The following is a 15,678-nucleotide window of genomic DNA, read 5'->3' on the forward strand; positions in this document are numbered from 1 at the left end:
GTATTTTTCCAATTCTAGACTATTTTTTTGTTTTCTTTAACCCTTCTGAGTTCAATTTAATATTGTATTTCATTTCAGAGGGGTGTAGCTTGGTGTTTCTCTGATACAATTTCACGGAGCGACACGGCTGAGCCCAGAAAAGGGATTTTGACGTAAGAAAAATCTATTTCTGGGCTCAGCCGTGTCGCTCTGTGAAATGTCCTCTTTAGCACTATTTCTAGTAAAATATTGCTATACTACCAGAGAACTGCTAAATTGGACATGTCATGGGGCGAGTGTTAAACACTACCACAGCAACCCCTCCAATTAGCCTTTTGGGCGAGGAAGCCGTGTCGCCCAGTGAAATCCCCCCCTATTTTTCCCCACCCTTGCTGTGCACCAAGCTTCGATGCTATCGATAAGTATGACGTCACAGACTCCTTCAACAGGGTAGCTAGGTGTGACATGTCCAATTTAGCAGTTCTCTGGTATTATAGCAATATTTTATTAGAAATAGTGCTAAAGAGGACACATTTCACTGGGCGACACGGCTTCCTCGCCCAGAAATAATAGATTTTTCCTACGTCAAAATCCCTTTTTTAAACATCTAACTCACCTGGTAGTTATATATATAGCTGATTGACACCTTTGGTGGCGGGTCAGAGACAGCTATCATCATTGGAATTGACATAAGGGTTAATAAACCAACTTACGGTTCCTACCTGGTTCAAGGAAGCTGACTTCAATGATATCCTGCCGTCAATTAATATCTGCCTTAATTAGGAGATCCAGCGACCACCCCCAGGGAGCTGAAGACCTCTAAGAGCTGTCAACCGGTGTATAACCTCTATGTGACTAGACCTCCTACAATACCCTTGTTCCGGGCGCTACCAAGGAACAAACTGACCACCTGACTAAGAATCAATGATTGTGGAAGACTGCGTCCAATCTCCACAAACAACCATAAAAATTCAATAATTCCAAGGAAAGAAAAAGGGTATTGGGTTATGGGGTTGCAGGGGTAGTCCCTTCTCCCATTACTGAATTAGCTGCTACAAATGGCCCCAGCGTGTAGCAGTCTTCATAAAGAGTTTGCACTTGCTTCAAGTAGTGCGAGGCAAACACTGATTTAATTCTCCAGAAGGTCGTGTCCAGGATATTCTGAAGGGATCTATTCTGCTTAAAGGCTACAGAGGTTGCTACCGCCCTAACCTCGTGTGTCTTGACTTTCAGCAGCTTGAGGTCCGCCTCAGTACATTCTGAATGAGCTTCCATTATCAATTGTCTGATTAAAAAGGATAGCGCATTCTTTGACATTTGCAGAGAGGGCTTTTTAACTGAGCACCAAAGCGCCTCTGATTTGCCACGTAAATCCTCCGTCCTTTTCAGGTAATACTTAAGAGCTCTTACCGGACACAGGACTCTCTAATTCCTCACCTGTGATATCCGATAGATTCGGAATCTCGAACGCTTTGGGCCAGGGCTGAGGTGGGCGTTCATTCTTTGCTAGAAAACCCAGCTGTAGAGAGCATATAGCCTTGCCATGTCTAAAACCTACAGTTTTGCTGAAGGCATGAATTTCACGGACTCTTTTTGCTGTAGCCAAACTGACTAAGAAAAGTTTTCATGGTGAGGTCTTTCAATGATGTTTCATGCAAAGGCTCGATTCTATCACTCATGAGAAACTTCAGGGCTACGTCTAAATTCCAAGCTGGTGAGGACTGTAGTCTCTCCTTAGTGGTTTCGAAGGATCTGAGAAGGTCTTGGAGATCTTGATTGTCAGACAAGTTCAAGTTCCTGTGACTGAAGACAGCTGCCAACATGCTTCTGTATCCCTTAATGGTCGAGGTCCAAAAGTTATGACTCCTCTTAAGGTAAAGAAGGAAGTCAGCTATCTGGGTCACAGAGGTACTGGAAGAGGAAACAGAGTTGTCCCTGCACCATCCTCTAAATGTCTCCCACTTGGATTGGTATACCTTAATAGTGGATGACCTCCTTGCTCTTGCGATCGCTCTAGCTGCCTCCTTCGAAAAACCTCTAGCTCTTGTGAGTTTTTCAATAGTCTGAAGGCAGTTACTTGAAGAGCTTGGAGGTTTTGGTGATACCTTTCCAAGTGGGGTTGCTTGAGTAGATCTACTCTCAAAGGGAGACTTATGGGGGTGTCCACCATCCATTCCAGTACCTCTGTGAACCATTCTCTTGTCGGCCAAAACGGGACCACTAGAGTCATTCTGGTGCCCTCGTGAGACACGAACTTCTGTAGAACTTTGTGTACTATCTTGAAAGGAGGGAAAGCGTACACGTCTAGGTGCGACCAATCCATGAAGAACGCGTCTATGTAAGTCGCTTCGGGATCTAGTACGGGAGAACAGTAAGTCTCCAGCCTCTTCGTTTGTGCTGTGGCGAAGAGGTCTATGCATGGACGTCCCCAAATCCGCCACAAGTTCTTACAGACATTCTGATGTAGAGTGACATTCCTTTCCCTTTGAATAAAGCGTGTTACTAAGCCCACGTTTTTCTCTTTGCCCCAGAGAAGGAGTTCTCTCGACGTCTCGTACAGGGACCTGGAGTGGGTTCCGCCTTGCTTGTTGATGTAGGCCAACGCCGTCGTGTTGTCGGAGTTGACCTGCACAACCCTGTTCTGGACTGAGCTTTCGAACTCTTTGAGAGCCAAAAAGATTGCAGTCAGCTCCTTTTGATTTATGTGGAACCTCTCTTGTTCTCTGGTCCAGGAGCCCGAGACCTCCAACTTTCCTAGTGTTGCTCACCACCCCGAGTCCGAGGAGTCAGAAAATAACACTAGGTCTGGGTTCCTCTGCTTTAGGGAAAGACCTTCCTGAAGCTTGACGGGGTCGTTCCACCACTGTAGACAATGTTTCATGGCCTCCGACACGGGAATGCAATTTGTCTCCAGTTCCTTCCCCTTGTCCCAGTACCGATTGAGGTGGAACTGAAGTGGGTGAAGGTTTAGTCTTCCTAAGGAGACAAACTGCTCTAGCGAGGAAAGGGTCCCCAGCAGACTCATCCATTCCCTCGCAGAGCACATCCGTTTCCTTAGGAAGTCCTGCAGCTTTACTGAGGCTTGTTCCGTCCTTGACACAGACGGAAAAGCCCGAAAAGCCCGACTCTGAATCCTCATACCCAGTTACAGGATCTCTTGGGATGGGGTCAGTTGTGACTTCTGTTCGTTTACCAGAAGGCATAGTTCTTCTGATAAACGAATTGTAGTCTGAAGATACTCCAGGCAGCGAGTGTAGGAAGGGGCTCTGAGGAGCCAGTCGTCCAGATACAGTGAGGTCCTGATACCTCTCGTGTGTAGCATTCCCGCTACGTTGTTTATCAGCCTCGTGAAAATTTGAGGAGCGGTGCTTAGGCCGAAACTGGAACACTTCTTCTTTGTAAACGAACCTCAGGTACTTCTTGGAGCTCGTGTGGATAGGGATGTGAAAATACGCATCCTGAAGATCCAAAGAGACCATCCAGTCGTCCTGTCTGACTGCTGCTAGGACTGATTTTGTTGTCTCCATTGTGAACTTTGTTTTTTGTACAAAAACGTTGAGAGCACTCACGTCCAGTACTGGTCTCCATCCCCCCAAGCTCTTGGGAACCAGGAATAATTGATTGTAAAAACCTGGTGACTCCAGATTTCGAACCTTCTCTATTGCTTCCTTCAACAACAACAGAGAAACTTGCTGCTGTATCGCCTGCTCCTTGGATTCCTTTCTGTATCTGGCCGAAAGATCGATTGGTTTTACTGCTAAAGGAAGTTTTCTCAGGAAAGGAATCTTGTACCCCTCCTTGAGCAGTTGAATAGACCAAAGGTCTGCTCCTCTCTTCTCCCATACTTGCCAGAAGTTGGACAGTCTGGCTCCCACCACTGTCTGAAGAAGAGTGCCATCAGACCCTGCTTCGTCCTTGTCTAGAGCCTCTCTTCTTTGTACTCTTTCCCATAGGTCTCATGTTACCTCTACCGAGGGCTTTACCCCGAAAGGGCTGAGAAACCCAAGACACAGGGGCATTTTCCTTAATATTTTATGTTACGAAGCTCGCTGGCCGAACTGTCCTCGCTGTCTTCGTTATTAAGTCCTGCGTGGCCTTTTGGGCTAAGGCAGAGGAGACTTCTTTCACCAACTCTTGCGGGAAAAGGTGTGCGGAAAGAGGCGCATAAAGTAGTTCTGATTTCTGAATGGGCGTAACCCCATTAGCAAGGAAAGAACAAATTTGGGCTCTTTTCTTAAGAATTCCCGCCGAGAAAAGCACCGCTAACTCGTTGGAACCATCTCTAAGAGCTTTATCAATACAAGATATCAGATGTACCAGTTCTTCGGTGTCAGCGGTCTTGAAAGACTATCTTTTTTCCCAAGGCTCCCAGAGTCCAGTCTAGGAAGTTAAAGACCTCAAAGGCTCTGAATAGTATTCCTTTGAGGAGGTGGTCCATCTCTGATGTTGACCAAGAAACCTTAGTCTTTCCCATGGCCATCCGACAAGAGGCGTCCACTAGACTCGAGAAGTCCCCCTGGGAAGAGGCAGGAACTCCCAGGCCGAGAGCTTCTCCAGTCTCACACCAGATACTTGATCTAGACGCTAATCTGGCCGGAGGAAACCAGAATACTGTCTTTCCATGGTCCCTCTTAGTCTCCATCTAATCCCTCATTATTTTCAACGCTCTCTTGACAAAACCCTCTTCGTAAATATGGCCTTCTTTGACGCCTTCCCTAGAGTAAATTCTGAAGGCGGGGAACGAGGGGCAGCCAGAATAAAGTTCTCCGGGAACACTTCTGTAAAGACCCTCAAGTCTTTTTAAGTCCGACGAGGGGTGCTGTTCCTTCCGATCCTCTTCGTCAGAAATGTCTTCTACTGGATTAACAGGAGAAGGGGGAAAATCATTGTTCCCTTCTTCTGATTGTCCTAGGACCGAAGTAGCGACGTCCTGCTTCCTCGTCGTCGTCTCCTTATTATCTTTCTGACGCCTGGCGTCCTGGAGTCGAAACTCTTGACGCTCCGCGTCCTGGCATCCAACCTCTTGACGTCTGGCATCCAAACTCTTGACGCTCGGCGCCCTGGCGTCCACCCTCTTGACGCCTGGCGTCCAAACTCTTGACGCTCGCCGTCCTGGCGTCCAATCTCTTGACGCCTGGCATCCTGGCGTCCAACCTCTTGACGCCTGGCCTCCTGGCATCCAAACTCTTGACGCTCGGCGTCCTGGCATCCAGCCTCTTGACGCATGACGTCCTGGCGTCCAGCTACTCAGGCGTCCTGGCGTCCAATCTTTTGACGCTTGCTGTCCTGTCGAACCTTGAGGTCACTTGCTGCTGGACGCTCACCCGCCTGTGCGACACACGTCAAAAGCTTCCTCAGGATGACTTACAGCGCTTGGAACCTCTTGAGCTGGACGATTACCGACATCTTTCTTTGCTGCAGGTTACCAGACCTGCATCAGGGAGGAGAGTTTCTGTTGCATATCTTGCAGCAAAGCTATTTGCGGAGCTTCTTGCTGCTGGGGACAAACTGGGGAAGCCGCAACATCATCCAAGTCTCTCTCCACGTCACGTAAGGGTTGGGAAGAACATTCCTGGGACGAGTACCAATCCGAAGGAGGAGGGGGAGCATGCACCGAAGGCAGACAAAAGCGTTCTAACATTCTTTTTCGTCTTCCTACCGAAGCAGGACAGCACCGACCGTGGCGACCAATTTACGTCTGTATTTAGCAGGAGAGCTACCATCGGAGCTGGAAGGGAAGCGCTCCGGGCTGCTCCAATGGCTACATCCTGGGGCCTGAGGCGTCACTTCATGACGCTGCTTGACAGTGTATCTTCTTTTGAGGGGTCTTGACTCCGACGCAAGATGCCAGCCCAGTCTGGGAACTGCGTCGTCCGACGACGAAGAGCACAATTTTGCCTCGCCTTTCCTATGGCGAGGGTGAGCGTCCTGGGAAGCATCAACAGGTAAGCTCAAGGGGACGACCGCTCGGGAGCTAAAACCTCTCGCCTCCCTTCACCTGTCGACTTTCCTTCTCACAGGGGTTGGTGAGCTTGGAAGAGGTCTAGGGCTAGGAGCATGACAGGTCCGAGCGGCCGCACCCTCCACTGCACTTGCACTGATTTTAGCACTGACACCTTTGTTTTTTAAATCTCTCACATTCGACCATAACTTCTCCCTGTCTTCTGCAAGGGATTCTACTCTTTCACCAAGGGGTTGAATGGCCGCCATCATGTCCTTTAAAGTTGGATCATTACCTGTATCAGTAGGGGGATCTGGAACTACCACTACAGAAGAAGGATCAATAGGCTCATTAGCAAGGGGGACAGAACTGTCAATTTCCTGACTATCTCTAGAAGAGCGAGACATACTACTCTTCGCTCTCTTGATCCTATCCTTTTCAAGTTTTCGCACATAACAATAATATTCCATCCACTCATTCTCAGGTAAATCTACACATTCATCACATCTATCATCCAACTCACAACTCTTGCCTCTACATTTCATACAAACTGAATGTGGATCTAACGAGGCTTTAGCAAGCCGAGCTTACATCCTCTCACACACATTCTCACAATCGAAGAAGAGTCAGACATGTTGAAAAATCCAAAAGAGAGATCAAAACAAGCAAGAGTCAAACCAACAATATCTAAAAAGGGTCAAGAGAAATCCAAAGCAAATCCAAAAACAAGCGAAAGCCAAAGCCAAAGTGTACTTCACCAAATAAACTGCGAAAAAACACGGGCCAAACGAGCGAAATTCCAACAATGTCACTGGTAAGGCGGCAGGGAAGACCTGAGGAATAGTTGGAATGGTTCCAGGTACCTGGGTAGAGGGTGCACAGGTGGTACACCTAACTACCCAATCGGCGATTGCCGCGAGTTTTGAAATTCTGCCGTGACATCAGGTGAGTTAGATGTTTAAAAATGATATTGTTATGATACAATAAAGTTTTCATACATACTTACCGTGGCAGATACATACTTAGCTAAGACTCCGTCGTCCCCGACAGAAATTCAAATTTCGCGACCACTCGCTATAGGTAGGTCAGGTGATCTACCGGCCTGCCCTGGGTGGCAGGACTAGGAACCATTCCCGTTTTCTATCATATTTTCTCTCTTCCACCTGTCTCCTGTGGGGAGGCTGGGTGGGCCATTAATCGTATATATTCTGGCCATGGTACAAGTATGTATGAAACTTTATTGTATCATAACAATATCATTTTCATACAATCAACTTACCTGTCGAGATATACTTAGCTGATTGGCACCCTTTGGTGGAGGGTCAGAGACAGCTAATATGGAATAGACAGGTAAACAAATATGTTGTAGGTATAAAAGAAAAACCTTGGTTCCTACCTGATAGGTGGTCGACTTCGTGGCTGTTGCCCAGGAGTCTGCATCACCTCAAGAAAAAACTTTAGCGAGATATGTGATCTATGGCCAAGAGTTCTTGTGGGTCTGCCGTGGGGTATGATCCGCTTACTCGGCAGAGCCTGAAAGGACTTTGTCAATGGGTACTGGACCACTTCTATGACAAATACACCTTATGAAGGAGCACACAAAACCAATCCCGACCACCTGATCCTAACCACCATGTTAGTAGAAAAAAATTGTTCTGAGTTATCCCCAACTCATTACAAACAACATAACTCGAAAACACAATACGCACACATACATAAAATTACAAAAAAAAATGATATTGTTATAATACAATAGTTTCATACATACTTACCTGGCAGATATATACATAGCTAAGACTCCGTCGTCCCCGACAGAAATTCAAATTTCGCGGCACACGCTGCAGGTAGGTCAGGTGATCTACCGTCCTGCCCTGGATGGCAGGATTAGGAACCATATTCCCGTTTTCTATTCATATTTTTTTCTCTTCCACCTGTCTCCGCGGGGAGGCTGTGGGCCATTAATCGTATATATCTGCCAGGTAAGTATGTATGAAACTTTATTGTATTATAACAATATCATTTTCATACAATCAACTTACGTGTCAGATATATACTAGAGCTGATTGACACCCTTTGGTGGAGGGTAAGAGACAGCTAACATGGAATAGACAGGTAACAACAAATATGTTGTAGGTATAAATAAACCTTGGTTCCTATCTGATAGGTGGTAGACTTCGTGGCTGTTGCCCAGTAGTCTGCATCACCTCAAGACTTTAGCGAGATATGTGATCTATGGCTAAGAGATCTTGTGGGTCTGCCGATGGGATATGAACCGATTTACTCGGCAGAGCCTGAAAGGACTTTGTCAATGGGTCACTGGACCACTTCTATGACAATACACCTTATGAAGGAGCGCAACACCGATCCCGATCACCTGATCCTAACACGAGGGTTCGCGCTCAAATTGGAAAGAGTTATCCACACACTCCTTTAAAAAACCCCAATAATTTCACTAAGTTAAAAAACTTTAACTCAAAGTTAAGGATCAGTGTCGGCTCCTTATCCCAGTAACGTATCCGCAGAAACGTATAAACCAAAAGAGAAGGATCTCTCGTAGGTTAACTTGACATCCTTTGTGTAATGAGAAGTCAACACAGAGTTGCCTCTACCGTACAACAGCTAATATGTCTTATATGACATATTGTTATGTAAAGAACAAGAATTTGCAAAAGCGCGCACTTCCTGTGCTTTTAATTCTCAGCTGTTTGAAGGAATCAAGTCACTTATGAAGTGCTTAGGAGATCTCCATGTTTCAAAGAAGACCAGGGCTTTACGTTGAAATGGATCTCTCCCGACTGAAGCCTGAAGCCTGGCAGGAACCTCGCGCCTGGCTGGTGCTTCGCTCTTGGTTGGCGCCTAGCGCTTGTCTGGTACCTTTCGCTTGACTGGCGCCTCGCATCTGTTGACGCCTCGCGTCTTAGCTAGAAGATTCGCGCCTAGAGCCTGGCTTGCGCCTGGACTGAGGCTCGCAACCTGGCTGGCGTCTCGCGCCAGGTTGGCGCTTTGTGCCTGCCTGGCGCCTTGCGCCTCGCGCCTTGCGCCTGCCTGGAGCTTCGCGCCTGGCTGGTGCCTGGCTGGCGCCTTGCGCCTGGCTGGCGTCTCGCGCCCGGTTGGAGTGGCGCCTTGCGCCTGCCCTGGAGCTTCGCGGCTGGCTGGTACCTCGCGCTGCCTGGCGCCTCGCGCCTGGTTGGCTCCTCCCACTTGCCGGAGCTTCGAGCTTGGTAGAGTCTCGAGGATGTCTGGCAATGTCCACATCGGACACTCTTATCTGTCCTATATGTTCGCATCTAGCGAATCTGTGTCAGGTTGTAGGCCCGGTCTTTCTCCTCATCAGACAATGACAGTGTTCTTGGGGCTGTCTGCAGGTTTCTTCTTCCTTACTGACTGTGCCAGAAGGTCTTGAGTCGCCTTCTCAGTTAATGAACGAGAAATGTCCTTCACTAACTGAGAAAGGGAACGAAAAGTCAGACCAAAGGCGAGTACTAGAAGCGCTGCCCCTTCTTGAAGCGTGGGAGACCGCTTTGGTTAAAAGACACTATATACTGTCCTCTTTTTAAGAAGACCTGCTCCAAACAAAGAGGAGATCTCAACCGAGCCATCCTGAACCGCTTTGTCTATACAAGACAAAATACACAGAAGGACTTCTGGTTCGCCTTCAGAATCATGAGCTTTCTTGGACATCACCCCAAGGGACCAATCTAAGAAGTTGAAAACTTCCAATACATGAAAGAGTCCCTTGAGGAGATGGTCCAGTTCTGAAATGCCAAGTTATACGGGCAGAGTTCAACCTTGTCTACGTGAAGCGTCAACTAGGTAGAAAAGTCCGCTTCTGACGTAGACGGAAGAGAAATACGTACCCTATTCTCTCCCGTCTGATATCAAATGCCTCTTTTACCAGCTAGTCTCGCTGGAGGCATGCAGAAGACCGTTCTAACTAACTCCTTCTTCGACTTCATCCAAGAGTCTAAAGACTGAAGAGCCCTCTTCATCGGAAATGGCGGGCTTCATTCTAAGAAAAAACGAAGATTTCTTCGTCTTTGCACTCGGAAAAGAGGAGCGCGGAGAAGAGGAGAGGCAGGAGTCAAGTCGTCTCCATACTCCACTAGAAGCAAGGCTGTCAAAACATTATAGTTCGACAGTCCTTCCCTTCCTTGATACTCCTCCTCGAGTTTACTTCTAACTCGGGGTCTAGATGAGTCCCCGCTGCTAATTCAGTACGTCTTTCCTCTGGAGGAGACAAACTCCTAATAGGAGAGGGGCTAAGGGAATGATATTCCTTCCTCTTCCCCGCTTTAATAGTCCTGGAAGGCGCCAACAGCCCAGGCTTCTCTCCATAAAATGGATGACGCTTCCCGCTTGGATGACGCTTCTAGTCCGCCAAGCGTTCCTGGCTGAACGCCTCCGTTTGTGTGGCTGCTGACGTCTGGATGACCGCCCTCGCGCCTGGAAGACGCTTCGCTCTCAAAAGGCGTCTAACTGGTGCTAAAATTTTGGTTGGAGCCTCGCGTCTAAAAGCAGCTTTAAATGACGATTCATATCTTGACGGACGTCCTCACGTCTCTCTGGCGTTACGTGTCTTCCGTAAGATTCTCCCGATCTCGCTCTCAAAACCGAAGCTCTGCGATATGTTTGGAAGCTTCACGTCTGCATGACGCCCTCTCGCTTCGCAGGGGAGAGAGGACGAGACTTCTTGCTATGAAGAAGACTTTCCAAAGGTTCTCACAACTCTTTCCAATAAATGTTAACATGTTAACAGTTATTATCGTCGATCGAGAAGGATCTCTTTGTTAACGCGAATAGGAGCGAAAAAAAAGAGATTCTCGATGCTCTATGCGATATGAGAGAGTCGTGGAAATGGCTTAAGTGATTAAATGGGTAACGAAATCAGGAACGAATCTTGCCGTTACCGAGCTTGGTGTCCGATAGGCTACTGGACTCTTAGGTAATAACTCGCTAAAACGAGAAAATCTTGGATGGTGCTCTTGGGCTCACTGCGCCAGGCTGGCGCTTCTGGAGGCATTGCGCCAGGTTGGTACTACGCGCCAGACTGGCGCTTTCTTCTAATTCTTTTTATGTTATGTGCCAGAACACCTGTGCCTTTATGGTACCCGACATCCTTTCACATGTTTAATTCCGTTCTAGTAGAAAAAGCTTTATATACGTAGTATAGTCCATTCAGGGAAACAAGTTCTGCCCCAAGAGAATGTTTCCCATCCAGACTCATCCATCTTCTTCTGAGCAGGTACTCTAATAAGCTATGCTTTCGTAAGCTGAGAGCATTACATAATACAATGTTCTGCTGCGATAGAATCCTTAATAATGTTACCTACGGTAAACAGCATTGAAAGGTTGTACTATCTCTCTTATTGAAAGCTTCTTAGCAAAAGGCATACAATATTTTATTTATGTTAGCTTAACTATCCCCTCAATCCGAGGTTAAGACGCGATTGTAGGGGAGAGATACGGATAGTTATTCCATCCAGCAGGAGAGAGAGATACGCCCGACCGCTCATGACTGACACCTACATGTACTGACAGTAAACTGGCGTAGGCGTACTGCGTTGGTCTCAGGCTCTCAGCGAAAGCATCCCCGCTTACTCTTCCAGAGTTGCCAGCTACTCCAATTAATAAAGGAATTTTATAAAATTATTATCGAACTTCAGGAAGTTCTTATTAAAGCATATTTAGCGAAACAAGACTTCGATAAATCTAGAAGCTAAGTAGGTGTTGTCTTAACAATCCCTTTAAGCGTAGTCCTTCCTAGGAAAGACGTAGAAGGATACTGGTAATTGAGTTGCACAGAAAAGAAGTAACTTCGGTTATGTGTTTATGATTTGACCGTATCGTATTCTCAAACAGCAGAAACTCTACTACCTTCTACTATCTTCGTTCTTTTCGTTAATAGAACGATAGAAAGAGTATATATATATCCTTAAGGAACGAAGTTAATCAAGGAAACTCTTTAAATCTTCGTGATTTCTTCATAAATCGCGGAAGAGACAGAATTCCTGTTCATCACTAGGGGTTTACGGAAGGAAGTAGATATTTTCTATCCGCCATCATACCCAAACGTCGATGAGATCTTATTAAGAAAAACTCCCAAAGCTCTTGCCTCCTCAAAAACGAGGGAAGAGCATGGATGAAGGAGAGAGTCTGCATTGAGAGGAACTGCCTAACAAAGGAGTGTTCTGAATAATGAAAAGGGGCTTCTCTTAGTATCAGAATCCTTCTGACAAAAGCAACGGCCCGCCTGTGTGACATCTTGCACATTTGCCAGGGGAAAGTTGCTCAAGTTAAAAATTCAAAGAGGAGTCTCGCGACTGACCTCTCTCTCAAATGAAGATTTTTGGAATCTTCTGACGCCTGGCGTCTGGATCCTTGCGCCTGGCGTCTGGCGTCTGGATAGTTCCGCGCGCCTGGAATGTTCCGCACGCTAGAAAGGAGACTCGCTCCTGGAGAACGTTCCGCTGCGTGGAAGGTCCCGTGCGCCCTGATAGATCCGAGCGCCTCTAGTCTTGTTATAACGAGCCTCTTGCCAGAAAACGTTCAATGGAAGATCCATCCTTCTGATTGCCACTCTACTATGGAAGGCTCCTTAGTTAAGCCGTCTGTTTTCTCTTTGAAGGCGCCTTGCGCCAAGAAAAAGTTCTGGAACGCGGCTCGCACTCAGTTGCTGGAACGCGGCTCGCGTTTATCTGTATGAACGAGGCTCGCGCTAGTCTGTTGGAACGCGGCTCGCGCTAGTCTGTTGGAACGCGGCTCGCTGCTGGCTGTTGGAACGTGACTCGCGCTAGCTTGCTGGCTGCTCTCAGCCTCTCGCTCAGTGAGTCAGTGTTCTCTTATTCAGAGAACGAGCCAGATCGTCCGAAACTTCTAACATGTACATTCTTCGTCTTTTCGGATGTAAGATGAAGAAACGGAAGAATAGACGCACTTTTTAAAGGCTGCCTTTGCAATGGCTATCCCTGGCAGTCTGGGACGTTTTACAGATCCTGCCAAGGGAACGCCCGATCGGTGGGATTCTCCATAACCTCCGTAAGGCTTTCGACTTTCTTCTCCTCTGGGCTTGTGAGTTTGAAGAGGTCTAGGCCTGAGAGCGAAACAGAGCCGAACAGAACGCACCCTCTACTAATTAGGACGCCTTTCCAATGGCGAACTTGGCAGTCTGGGACGTTCTACAGATCCTGCCGAGGGGACGCCTGATCGGTGGGGATTCTCCATAACCTCCGTAAGGCTTTCGCTTTCCTTCTCCTCTTGGGTATGTGAGGTTGGAAGAGGTCTAGGCCTGGGAGCGAAACAGAGCCGAACAGAACGCACCCTCCACTGCACTAACACTAAAATCACTTCTTACCTTTCAATAGCTCGTATTTTGAGCTACATTCCTTTGTCTTCAAATTGCAATATGAATTTGAAGATTCTGTGAAGTAAGAAGGAGATGAGGATACCACACTACTAGTAATGTTAATGCTCTAACTGCTCGTTAGTACGAGAGCTATATAAACTTCTAAAGGAAGCGTAACTATTCTTTCCTTACATCTTCAAGAAGGAAGTTAGCTCAATCAATTCTAACATTTACTACACGTTATATGAATAAATATTAAAATTTTCCTTCTTGCAAACTAGTGAGTGTCTACCGAAAAGTTTGGTAGTTACACGTAAACAATTCTTCGAAATTTTCGAAGCCAAAGTTATAAAAACAAATTAATATGCGTATGCCGAACCAAAGATCCAGTACTTCCCTGCAAAAGATAGCCCAGAAGATCGATGGCGATGAAATCCAAAAATCAAGTCAGGAGGAACTGCAAACGTTGTTTACATTCCAAGCGACAGAAAAAATATATGAATAGAAAACGGGAATGGTTCCTAATCCTGCCACCCAGGGCAGGACGGTAGATCACCTGACCTACCTGCAGCGTGTGCCGCGAAATTTGAATTTCTGTCGGGGACGACGGAGTCTTAGCTATGTATATATCTGACAGGTAAGTTGATTGTATGAAAAAAAATTTCCATACTCCTCCAAAAAGATATCACAAGAGTTCCTTACTGAACAACAGTGACTGGCCGCCTGTGCAGCATCGAGCCCTCTTTGTCAGCAGAAAATCTAGAACATATCTAGTAGAAGGTATGTACAAAGTTAAGGATTGGTGTTAGCTCCCGTACCCAGTATCGTATCCGCAGATACGAATGGACCCAGAGAAAAACATTTCTCGTAGGTCACGCAAACGTCTTTCAGGTAGTGAGATGCAAATACCGAGTTGCACCTCCAATATGTCGTTTCAAGGATTTTCTTCATCGACATATTCTTCTGAAAAGCGAGAGACGTCGCCACTGCTCTTACTCCATGAGCTTTCACTATTTAAGAGTCGAAAAGGGTCGTCAAGACAGATCTTGTGAGCATCTGTAATGACGCTTCTTACAAAGAAAGCTAGCGCATTCTTTGACATAGTTCTTGTGGGGTCTTTAATTGAGCACCAAAGACCTTGTCTAGAGCCTCCCATTTGTTTTTCTTCCTCTGTAAGTAGAATTTTAGCGCTCTTACCGGGCAAAGAGACCTTTCTGCTTCTCTACCAACGAGACTCGATAAGCCTTTAATCTCGAATCTCTTGGGCCAGGGATTCGAGGGGTTTTCGTTTTTGGCTAGAAATAGTGTTCTAAACGAGCAGATGGCCGAGTCTCTGTTGAATCTGACTTCATCTTCTAGGGCATGAAGCTCACTAATTCTTTTGGCTGTAGCCAGTGATAAGAGAAACAAGCATTTCCTTGTTAAATCTCTAAACGAAGCTAAATGAGGAGGCTCGAATCTCTCAGATGAAAGGAACTTGAGGACCACATCAAGATTCCATCTAGGAGGAGCTGGTTCTCTAGACTTTGTAGTCTCAAAAGATCTTAGAAGATCGTGTAGATCTTTATTATCAGCAAGCTCTAGGCCTCTATTTCTGAAGACTGCCGACAGCATGCTTCTGTATCCTTTTATTGTAAATACAGACAAGTGAGAGTCCTCTCTCAGGAACAAAAGGAAATCAGCGATTTCGGTCACAGAGGTACTGGAGGAGGACAACTTCTTCGACTTACACCACCTTCTAAAAACCTCTCACTTAGACTGATAGACTCGTCTAGTGGAAAGCTCTGCGGCTCTAGCGATAGCGCTTGCAGCCTTGCGAGAAAACCCTCTCGCTCTGACAAGTCTTTCGATAGTCGAAAGGCAGTCAGAGCGAGAGCGGGGAGGTTTTGATGATACCTCTCGAAGTGTGGCTGTCTGAGAAGATCCATCCTTCCTGGAAGGGATCTGGGGAAGTCTACTGTCCACTCCACCACCTCTGTGAACCAATCCTGTGCTGGCCAAAAGGGGGCTATCAGGGTCATTCTTGTTCCGTTCGACGCTACGAACTTTTTCAATACTTGTCCCAGAATCTTGAAAGGGGGAAAAGCGTAAACGTCTACATGAGACCAATCTAGCAGGAAGGCGTCGACAACGAGAGCTCTTGGGTCTTCCACCACTGAGCAAAAGACTTCCAATCTTTTGGAATAGAAATGTGGCGAACAGGTCCACATGAGGAGTGCCCCAAAGAGGACCAAAGACTCTGACACACTTCTGAGTGGAGGGTCCACTCCGTGTGAAGGACCTGGCTTCTCCTGCTCAGCCTGTCTGCCCTGACGTTCCTTGTTCCCTGAACAAATCTCGTTAGGAGGGAGATGTTCCTCTGGGAGGTCCAAAGTAGCAGATCTCTTGCTATTTCGTAAAGGAAAAAGGAAGTGTG

Source organism: Macrobrachium nipponense, chromosome 18 (genome assembly GCF_015104395.2).
Source record: "Macrobrachium nipponense isolate FS-2020 chromosome 18, ASM1510439v2, whole genome shotgun sequence".
NCBI classification, from domain to species: domain Eukaryota; kingdom Metazoa; phylum Arthropoda; class Malacostraca; order Decapoda; family Palaemonidae; genus Macrobrachium; species Macrobrachium nipponense.